We start from the raw sequence: 12,371 nt of genomic DNA, 5'->3' as shown, positions 1-12,371 counted from the left end.
AAGGCCTCTTTCCTTTACAATAAATTTGATAACTAGCTTTTTCCAAATCTGCAAAGTAGGTTGTTGGAATTTTTTTTTTTTAAATAAATTCAGTCTTATTGAGATATATTCACATATCATACAGTCATCTATGGTTACAGTGAACTGTTCATAGTACCATCATATAGTTGTGCATGCACCATCCCAATTTATTTTTGAAACATTTTCCTTACACCAGAAAGAATAAGAATAAAAAAATAAAAGTAAAAAAGAACACCCAAATCATCCCCTCCAGTCCCACCCTATTTTTAATTTAGATTTTGTCCCCATTTTTCTACTCATCTATCCATACACTAGATAAAGGGAGTGCAATCCACAAGGTTTTTGCAATCACACTGTCACCCATTGTAAGCTACATTGTTATTGTCTTCAAGAGTCAAGGCTGAAGGAGGCGGGGCAAGATGGCAGATTGGTGAGCTGTATGTTTTAGTTACTCTTCTAGGAAAGTAGGTAGAAAGCCAGGAACTGCCGGGACTGGACACCACAGAGCAATTTTGACTTTGGGCATACTTCATACAACACTCATGAACATGTTGAACATGCTGAGATCAGCGAAATCTGTAAGTTTTTGTGGCCAGGGGACCCGCGCCCCTCCTTGCCAGGCTCAGTCCCCTGGGAGGATGGGCTGTCAGCTCCGGGAAGGAGAAGGGAGAACTGCAGTGGCAGCTCTTATCAAAAACTCATTCTACTGATCCAAACTCCAACCATAGACAGACTGAGACCAGATACCAGAGAATCTGAGAGCAGCCAGCCCAACAGAGAGGAGACAGGCATAGCAAAAAACAGCAAAGAAAAACTCCAAAATAAAAGCGGAGGATTTTTGGAGTTCTGGTGAACATAGAAGGGGAAGGGCAGAGCTCAGGCCCTGAGGCTCATATGCAAATCCTGAAGAAAAACTGATCTCTCTGCCCCCTGGATCTTTCCTTAATGGCCCCTAATTGCTTTGCCTCTTAGCATTTCAATAACCCATTAGATCTGTGAGGAGGGTTTTTGTTTTGTTTTGTTTTGTTTTTGCCTTTTTTTTTCTGTTTCTGAAACAATTACTCTAAGAAGCCCAATACAGAAAACCTCAAAGACTTGCAATTTGGGCAGGTCAAGACAAGAGCAGAACTAAGAGAGCTCTGAGACAAAAGGCAATAATCCAGTGGCTGAGAAAATTCACTAAACACCACAACTTCCCAAGAAAAGGGGGGTGTCCGCTCACAGCCATCATCCTGGTGGACAGGAAACACTCCTGCCCATCGCCAGCCCCATAGCCCAGAGCTGCCCCAGACAACCAGTGTGACGGAAGTGCTTCAAATAACAGGCACACACCACAAAACTGGGCGTGGACATTAGCCTTCCCTGCAACCTCAGCTGGTTGTCCCAGAGTTGGGAAGGTGGAGCAGTGTGAATTAACAAAGCCCCATTCAGCCATCATTTCAGCAGACTGGGAGCCTCCCTACACAGCCCAGCAGGCCAGAACTGCCCTTGGGGGACGGCACTCACCTGTGACATAGCACAGTCATCCCTCAACAGGGGACCAGGGGGTGCACGCCTGGAAGAGGGACCCATTCGCAAGTCTCAGGAGCCATACGCCAAAACCAAGGACTTGTGGGTCAGTGACAGAGACAAACTGTGGCAGGACTGAACTGAAGGATTAGACTATTGCAGCCAGCTTTAAAACTCCAGGAACACCAGGGAGATTTGATTGTTAGAGCCACCTCCCCCCTCCCTGACTGCCCCAGACACATGCCCCATATACAGGGCGGGCAACACCAACTACAACACGCAAGCTTGGTACGCCAATTGGACCCCACAAGACTCACTCCCCCACTCACCACAAAGGCAAAGCAGGGGAGAACTGGCTTGTGGAGAACAGGTGCTCGTGGACGCCACCTGCTAGTTAGTTAGAGAAGTGTACTCCACGAAGCTGTAGATCTGAGAAATTAGAGACAAGGACTTCAATTGGTCTACAAATCCTAAAAGAACCCTATCAAGTTCAGCAAATGCCAAGAGGCCAAAAACAACAGAAAATTCTAAAGCATATGAAAAAACCAGACGATATGGATAACCCAAGCCCAAGCACCCAAATCAAAAGACCAGAAGAGACACAGCACCTAGAGCAGCTACTCAAAGAACTAAAGATGAACAATGCGACCATACTACGGGATACAAAGGCTATGAAGAAGACCCTAGAAGAGCATAAAGAAGACATTGCAAGACTAAATTAAAAAAAATAGATGATCTTATGGAAATTAAAGAAACTGTTGCCCAAATTAAAAAGATTCTGGACACTCATAGTACAAGACTAGAGGAAGTTGAACAACGAATCAGTGACCCGGAAGATGACAGAATGGAAAATGAAAGCATAAAAGAAAGAATGGGGAAAAAATCGAAAAAATCGAAATGGACCTCAGGGATACGATAGATAATATAAAGTGTCCATATATAAGACTCATTGGTGTTCCAGAAGTGGAAGAAAAGGGTAAAGGTCTAGGAGGAGTATTCAAAGAAATTGTTGGGGAAAACTTCCCAAATCTTCTAAACACCATAAATACACAATCATAAATGCCCAGCGAACTCCAAATAGAATAAATCCAAATAAACCCACTCCAAGACATATTCTGATCACACTGTCAAACACGGAAGAGAAGGAGCAAGTTCTGAAAGCAGCAAGAGAAAAGCAATTCACCACATACAAAGGAAACAGCATAAGACTAAGTAGTGACTACTCAGCAGCCACCATGGAGGTGAGGCAAAGAGACAAAGGCCACTACATACTAATAAAAGGGGAATTCAACAGGAAGAAATAACAATCATAAATGTTTATGCACCCAATCAAGGTGCCACAAAATACATGAGAGAAACACTGGCAAAACTAAAGGAAGCAATTGATGTTTCCACAATAACTGTGAGAGACTTCAACACATCACTCTCTCCTATAGATAGATCAACCAGACAAAAGACCAATAAGGAAACTGAAAACCTAAAGAATCTGATAAATGAATTAGATTTAACAGACATATATAGAACATTACATCCCAAATCACCAGGATACACATTCTTCTCTAGTGCTCACGGAACTTTCTCCAGAATAGATCATATGCTGGGACATAAAACAAGCCTCAATAAATTCAGAAAGATTGAAATTATTCAAAGCACATTCTCTGACCACAATGGAATACAATTAGAAGTCAATAAGCATCAGAGACTTAGAAAATTCACAAATACCTGGAGGTCAGACAACACACTCCTAAACAATCAGTGGGTTAAAGAAGAAATAGCAAGAGAAATTGCTAAATATATAGAGACGAATGAAAATGAGAACACAACATACCAAAACCTATGGGATGCAGCAAAAGCAGTACTGAGGGGGAAATTTATAGCACTAAACGCATATATTAAAAAGGAAGAAAGAGCCAAAATCAAAGAACTAATGGATTGTGCCAGTTTGAATGTATTGTGTCCCCCAAATGCCATTATCTATGATGTAGTCTTGTGGGGCAGATGTTTTGGTGCTGATTAGATTTGCTTGGAATGTGCCCCACCCAGCTGTGGGTGATGACTCTGATGAGATATTCCCATGGAGGCATGGCCCATGCAAAATACGTCAGTAAATGTTGGATGAACTCGGCATCTTCATTTGCAACATGCTCCTTTTCTTATGGTCCTGTTTTATCAATGGAACAACATCTTTCCCGAGTCTGGCTCAATATCTGTACCTTCTTGGACCTTAAACCACATCCTGGATCCATCCACTCCATCAACCTCTCATCAGACCCTCATTTACAAGTTAACTGTGCTACTTCTAGTCCCATGACAGCTCCTGTAGACTATTGTAATTGCCTCAGTACTGGTTTCCTTAATTCAAATCATCTAACATAATAATTTATTTTCCCAAGCTGAATCTTCGATATCACTCCCCAACCCAATGAAACCTTTGAGGTTACTGCACTGACTACAGGGAAAAAAAAAAGTAGATAAGTTTTCCCACATCTGAAATTCTATCCAGGTATCAAAAGGCATCTCAGTTGCATTCTGTTCTCCCTTTAGCTGCTTGCAACCTTTACCCTTCTCTGGATTTTGACCAAGACTTTCCAAAGAGATGGAAGAAGCAGTTCACTTGGGTTTAATTACAGCTGTGTACTTTTCATGAACCATCCAGCTTGCCATAGGCTTTCCACTCCAAATTCTATGCTTAACACTGGGGCTGAATATGTTACTTTTTTTTTTTTTTTTAATTAGAGAAGTTGTAGGTTTACAGAAAAAGCATGCAGAAAATAGAGTTCCATAAACCCTCCTTAACCACTCAGTTTTCCCTATTATTAACAATATGCATTGGTGTGGTAACTTTGCTACAATTGATTAAAAATATTATCATAATTACGCTATTAATTATAGTCCATAGTTTACAAAAGGGTTTATTGTTTCTGTTGTACAGTCATGTTTTTTTTAATTTTACTGTTATATATATTTATATACCTAAATTTCCCATTTTAACCACATTCAAATATATAATTCAGAGGTGTTAATTACATTTACAGTGTTATGCTACCATTACCACAATCCATTACTAAAACTTCTCCATCAACTGAAAACAAAAACTCTGCACCAATTGAGCATTAATCCCCTTTCCTACCCCACCCCCGCCCCTGGTAAACTGTATTCTAGTTTCTGGCTCTATGAATTTGCTTTTTCTAAACATTTCGTATCAGTGAGATCATAAAATATTTGTTTTGTATCTGGTTTATTTCACTCAGCATGATATCTTCAGGGTTCATCCATGCTGCTACATGTATCAGAACTTTATTCCTTTCTACAACGGAAGAATATTCCATTGTATGTATATACCACATTTTGTTTACCGACTCCTCTGTTGATGGACACTTCTGTCCTTCTATCTGTCAGCAATTGTGAATAATAATGCCAGTATACAAATATATGATCAAGTCCTTGTTTTCAATTCTTTTGAGTATATACCTAGATGTGGGTCTATGCAGATATGGTAATTCCATATGAAATTGTTTTCCACAATAGCTGCATGATTTTACATACCCACCAACAATGAATCAGTGTTCCTATTTCTTCACATCTTCTGCAACACTTGTAATTTTCCATTTAAAAAAAAATGGCTATTCTGGTAGGTTGGAAATCATATCTAATTGTGATTTTGATTTGCATTTCTCTAATGGTTATGATGTTGAGCATCTTTTAATGTGCTTCTTGGACATTTGTATATTCTTTTTGGAGAAATGTCTATTTAAGTCTTTTGCCTATTTTTTTAATTGGGTTGTTCATCTTTTTGTTGTTAAGTTTTAGGATTTAAAAAATATATTCTGGATATTAAACTCTTATAGGACGTGGTTTCCAAATATTTTCTCCCATTCTTTAGGTTGTCTTTTCACTTCCATGATAAAGTCCTTTGATACACAAAGGCTTTTTTAAAAAATTTTATGAGGTCCCATTTATCTACTTTTTCTTTTGTTGCTCATGCTTTTGGTGTAAAGTCTGAGAACATATTGCCTAAAACAAGGTCCCAAAGATGCTAACCTGTTTATTCTTCCAGGAGTTTTATAGTTTTCTTATATTTAGGTCTGATCCATTTTGCGTTGATTTTTATAAATGGTGTGAGGTGGGAGTCCACCCTCATACTTTTCCATATGTATATCCAGGTTTCCAAGCACCATTTGTTGAAGAGACTATTCTTTCCTAATTGAGTGGACTTGGCACCCTTGTCAAAAAACAATTGGCCATACCTCTGAGGGTTAATTTCTGAACTCCCAATTCAATTCCATTGGTTTATATGTCTGACTTTGTGCCAGTATCTTTGAAATAAGATAGCTTTGAAATAAGTTTTGAAATAAGGAAGTGTGAGTCCTCCAACTTTGTTCTTTTTTTCAAGATTATTTGTTGTTGTTGTTATTTGGGGCTCCTTACCTTTCATATAAATTTGATGATTGGCTTTTCATTTTTGGAAAGAAGGCTTTTGGACTTTTGGTTGGGATTGCTTTGAATCTGTAAATCACTTTAGGTAGAACTGACATTTTAAATATTCCAGGCCATGAACATGTAATGTCTTTCCACTTCTTAGGTCTTCTTTATTTCTTTTAGGAATGTTTTGTAGTTTTCTGTGTAAAATCCTTTGTATCCTTGATTAAATTATTCCTAGGTATATAATTCTTTTAAATTTCTATTATAAATGGATTTTTCCCTTGATTTCCTCTTAAGATTGTTTGATACTAGTGTATGGAAACATTACAGATTTTTTAGTGTCGATCATTTGCTGAATTTGTTTATTAGCTCCAGTAGCTTTGTTGTGGATTTTTCAGGATTTTTTATATATATAGGATCATGTCATCTGAATATAGGGGAAAGTTTTACTTCATCCTTTCAAATTTATATGCAATTCATTTATTTTTGTTGCCTAATTGCTCTGGCTAGAACTTCCAGTCCTATGTTGAATAACAGTGGTGATAGTGGGCATCCCTGTCTTGTCCCTGATCTTAGAGGGAAGGCTTTCAGTCTTTTACCATTGAGTCTGATGTTAGCAGTGGGGTTTTCATATAAGACCTTTATGATTTTGAGGAAGTTTCCTTCTATTTCTAGTTTTCTAACTGTTTTATCATGAAGGAGTGCTGAATTTCATCAAATGATTGTTCTGCACTGAGATGACCATTTATGTGTTGTCCCCACCCCCCTTCTTTCTGCTAATGGCGTGAATACATGAATTGATTTTCTAACATTGAACCCCTTGACTATCTAGGATAAATACCACTTGATCATGCTGTATAATTCTTTTAATGTGTTGTTTAATATTAGGTTTGCTAATATTTTGTTGAGGTTTTTCTTTTGCATCTATATTCATAAGGATATGGGTCTGTAATTTTCTTTTCTTGTGATACTTTTGCTTGGCTTTGGTGTTAGGGTGATGCTGACTTCGTAGAATGAGTTAGGTAGTGTTCCTTCCTCTTCATATTTTGGAAGAGTTTGAGCAGAATTAGTGTTAATTCTTCTTGGTATATTTGGTAAAATTCAGCAATGAAGCCATTTGATTCTGGACTTGTTTTTTGGAAGAATTTTGATTAGTGATTCGATCTTTTTATATGATTTTGGTCTGTTGAGACCTTCTATTCTTCTTGAGTCAGTATAGGTACTTTGTATGTTTCTAGGAATTTTCCCATGTCATCTAAGCTGTCTAATTTGTTGGCATACAGTTGTTCATAGTGCCGTGCTAAAATCCATTTTATTTCTATGAGGTTGGTAGTAATGCCCTTTCATTTCTGATTTTAACTATTTGCATTCTCCCTTTTTTTTTTTCTGTCAGCCTAACTAAAGGTTTGTCAATTTATTGATCTTTTCAAAGAGCCAAGTTTTGGGTTCATTGATTCTCTCTATTGTTTTGTTTTGTTTTTAAAAAATGCTCTATTTCATATATCTCTACCCTAATCTTTGTTCTTTCATTCCTTCAGTTTGCTTTGGGTTAAATTTGCTATTATTTTTCTGGTGCCTCTAGTTTCAAGGTTAAGTCTGATTTGAGATCTTTCTTCTTTATAACGTAAGCATTGGAGATACAAATTTCCCTCTCAGAACTGTCTTCACTGCACCCCGTAAGTTTTGGTACATTGTGTTTTAGTTTTCATTTGCCTCAATATATTCTTACTGTACCTTGTGATTTCTTCTTTGAGACGGTGGTTGTTTAAGAGTGCACTGATTATTTACCACATAGTTGTGAATTTTCCACTTTTTCCTTTGTTATTGATTCCTAGCTTCATTCCCTTGTTGTTGGAAAAGATACACTGCATGATTTCAATATTTTTGAAGAATGATACCATGATTTCAGATTTTCTTGAGCTTCTGCCCTCCTATCAGGAAGGTCTTCCCAACACAAATGCAGTGTGCATGGTCCTCCCTGTCTTTTCTGGGCCCTGTATGTCCTAGGCTTGTGCTTATTAGTTGTTTTAGGAGTTCTCCCTTTTACAGGAGTTTGAATGTTCTCTCTGTTTCCCAAGAGACAGACCTTCCTCTCCAGGTGTTTAAAGCAGACAAGCCACATTTAACTGGGTCATTGGAACAATGGCCACCCTCAGAGCCAAGCCCCAAATGATCTGAAGTCACTAATCAAAAGTAGTCATCACTCCCGGGAGGAAGCTAGACCTGGCATCGTGGGATGGAGAACATCTTCTTGACCAAAAGGGGGATGTGAAAGGAAAGGAAATAAGCTTCAGTGACAGATTCCAAAAGGAGCCGAGAGGTCACTCTGGTGGGCACTCTTACGCACAATATAGACAACCCTTTTTAGGTTCTAAAGAATTGGGGTAGCTGGTGGTAGATACCTGAAACTATCAAACTACAACCCAGAACCCGTGAATCTCGAAGACGATTGTACAACAATGTAGCTTATGAGGGGTGACAATGGGATTGGGAAAGCCATGTGGATCACACTCCCCTTTGTCTAGTTTATGGATGGATGAGTAGAAAAATGGGGGAAGGAAAAAAAAAAGGCACCCAGTGTTCTTTTTTACTTTAGTTGTTCTTTTTCACTTTAATTTTTATTCTTTATTACTTTTGTGTGCGTGGTAATGAAAATGCCAAAAATTAATTTTGGTGATGAATACACAACTATATAATGGTGCTGTAAATAATTGAATGTACGCTTTGTTTTGTATGACTGCATGATACGTGAATATATCTGAATAAAATGAAAAAAGTATTAAAAAAAAAGTAGTCATCAGCAACAGGCTCTGCCCACCTTTGGTCTTGGGGAAGAGGGTAATTATGTCCCTGTCACCAGTATGCTAGCCAGGCGCTGGACCCCACTGCTGCCTGCTGTGAGAGTGTGGGATGGGTGTCAGTAACTGCCACCAGGGGAGAGCAATTCACTGGTATTTACCATAATTTACCAGCCTCTTCCTCTTGCTCTTCCCTGGATGCTGTACAGTGTTTTACTGGCCTCTGGAGTTTCAAAATAGTTGATTGAGACAGTTCCTGCCTGTTTAATAGTTGTTCTGGTGGAAAGACTGAATTCTAGGGCTTCCTCCTCTGCCATCTTCCCACAATCCTCTTCCTCAATAATTATTTCTTAATTGAATCAATGGATAAAGACAACCACAATTGCTCCTGAATAAAATCTATATCATTTTAATGGTTACATTCATCCATTTTACAGGTACACCAAAATGTATTTAACAAGTCCCCTATTATTTGTGTACTTCTCAATATGTCACTTGTACAACAATGATGAGATGAACATGCTTATAGCTAAATCTCCTTTTGTAATTATTAGCCTTGAAGGATAACAATTCTACTCTTCAAGTAGAATTACTAGGCAAAAGAGTATCCACATTTTTCAGATTTTTAATACATATTGCCTTCAAAAGGACAACTGCAATTTACCTTTTATCAGCAAACATATGAGAGTGCTTATTTCCCCACAATCCCAGCTTATAGTATTATTTCTTCATTTATATACTTTAGACATTGCCTATTGACTTCCTTGTATTTTAGGTGAGAAATTTAATTCAATTTCACTATTCTCATATTCCTTCCTAGCTACTATGTTTTGATTATCAGTTGATTAATTTAGTTCCTCTTTTATATCTTTGAGTAGTATATTAAGCCCCATATCTGTTTCTATCAATTTGCTACAGTATCTTTTGATATCTGATAAGGATGTGACACTTCTACACTTTCCTCTACTTCCTTCTCCCTATCACTTCTTATTTGTTCATTTTTATATTGTGAAAATTGATTAATATTTATATTATTTTCTGTAACCATAACTAAGTGTTCTAAAATTAGAAAATTCAATGAAGTATCTTTATTACACTATAATTATAAGAATACAAAGAAAATTGTTCATTGTCAAGCCAAATAGTGTGTCATAATTATACAGTTTTCTCCTCGCTTGTTCCAAGATCATGATCTCTGCATCCAGCAAAGAATTTGCCTAGTGTCAAGGTCAAACGGATTCACTTTCATTAAATGCAGCAAATTGTTCAGGAAAGCCACATTTTTGTTTCCCTTTCTGCCTCTCTATAATTGAGAGGATAATAATAGGCTTTAACATACTCCTAATGTCTTCCAATAATAATATTCATCTCTTCTGTGATGTTTGCTTGCATCGATTATTACAAGATGTAAAAATGGTGATTTTCTATAATTCCTTTTATGTTAATGACTTGATATTTTTCTGTAAATGAGAGCTTTCCTCTTTTAAATCTCTTTCTCCATATATTTTATTAACCTATTTAATATGGCAGAACATAATGGACTCATGGATTCTTTTTAAATTAATGTTTTATTAATTAGCATATTCTTTATAATGTGCAAATTGTTCCAATTTTATTAGACAACATTATTTATGGTAAAAAAAAAAAGAGACCTCTGATTGGTAAATTGCATGTGGACTGGGAGAAACTATAAATGAACTCTAAATAATTAATGCAAATGCCATAGTTTTTAATTTCCCTTGGTGTGGTGACTATTATAATTGGGTATGTCCCATGCAAGGGGCCCTGGAAGCTATGCCTGTGGAATTATTACAAAAGTTATTGACTCCTTTGGGACATAAGATGCTAACCCAGACCAGGTTCCACACTTGTCTGATATAAATCTCATCTCCTGTACTTAAACTACCACTAGGAAGACCAAAGAGAATAGCTCCTGGAAGCTATATGGACTGCTCCGTGATCTGCTGCAAGGACTCCTATGGGGAAAAAAAACACTTGATGCTGCCCTGCTGGCAAACTCAGGTTCCCGTCCTACATCCCTCTGAGGAGACCGATGCCAAGGTGATCTGTGGCAGTTTTGTAACTCTGAACACTTAGTTGAAATCAGGGAGACCCCATAATGGGAGATGCACTCTTTTTTTGAAAAGAATACTCAGAGAAATCTCACTCCCATCCCTATCCCCTCCATCCTATTTTCACCCATTTTTTCCCCATTTATAGTTTCTTCTTCTTATGATTCTTTTTGCAAACATATTTTTCTTACACAAACATACAAATACACACACACATATATATAAAGGTATGTTATATACATTTTTATTACTTTGATTCTATCATTTGACAGTATATCCTGAAAATCACTCCATATCAGTAAATAGAGATCTTCTTCATTCTTTTTTCTTTAATGGCTGCATAGTATTTCATCGTATGGCTGTATCAATGTCTATTCAACCAGACTCCTATGGATGGGCATGCAAATTGTTTTGAATATTTAGCTATTAAAATAATTCCCCAGTAAATAAACATGTCCATATGTTTTTCATATTTCTGGAAATGTGGCATTAGGATAAATTCCTAGAAGTGGGATTGTTGGGTCAATGAGTCAATGCATATATGATTTGTTAGATATTGCCGAATTCCTCTCCACAAAGGGTTGTACCATTTTGCAGATACATTAGCAGTGTATGAGAGTGCTATACATATCTATAGACAGATAATGGCATCTTCAAAAACAGTTGATGTTGTCCCCCAGGCAATGCAACAAATTAGATCTCTGTGAAAAATAATCAGAAGTCATAAGGAAAACTGCACTAGAGACATACAGGGAATAAATAAAAAGTGAGTTAGCTGAAGTAAGAAATTAAAGTTAAAATAAAAGTAAAATGAAATAGCATTGTTAAAATCTGCATCAGAAGAAGTAAAGAACAGAATTAGCAGTGCAGAAAATTAAATCAGTTATATGAAGGGTAAATTTGATTAGCTTTCTCAGAATTCAGAATTAAAGGACAAAAATGACAACAATGATAAAGGACATAGAAAGGTCTTCCAATAATATAATTATAGATGTTTTTCAGGAAGAGACAAAAACTTTAAGACAGAGGCAAAAATCCAAGTTGGAGAAGAACAAAAATGTCATAGCATGGGGAAAAGAAAAACCCAAAATTATAAACACACAAATTTGAAAGGATTTATGATACTACATGTGCACGTGTGCACGTGCATGCACACACACACACAGATGCATATCATCCTCACACAAATGTTTAATTTCAGGGATAAACAATTTCCTAAAAGTATTCTGGAAATGAAGACCTCTTTAAAATATGTTAAATGAGACTTCCAAATATAAATTTTCCAAATTAATTGTTAGGAATTATCATTCCAATCAAATTAACAAAGAGAGTTTTCAATTGATTAATTGATTCTACAACTTATTTAAATGTATAAGAATATATTAATGGAAAGAATACCTTAAAAGGTTTTGTAAAGAAGATTACTGAAATGGATTAATCCTTCAACTTGGTAAAACTACTATAAAGCAATAATAAATATATCAAAGTGGCATTAATGGCAATGTAGCAAGAATAAACAGCTCAATATAACAGAAGAGACAGTCCAAAA

Source organism: Choloepus didactylus, chromosome X (genome assembly GCF_015220235.1).
Source record: "Choloepus didactylus isolate mChoDid1 chromosome X, mChoDid1.pri, whole genome shotgun sequence".
In the NCBI taxonomy this organism is placed as follows: domain Eukaryota; kingdom Metazoa; phylum Chordata; class Mammalia; order Pilosa; family Megalonychidae; genus Choloepus; species Choloepus didactylus.
This window is presented reverse-complemented; position numbering follows the sequence as displayed.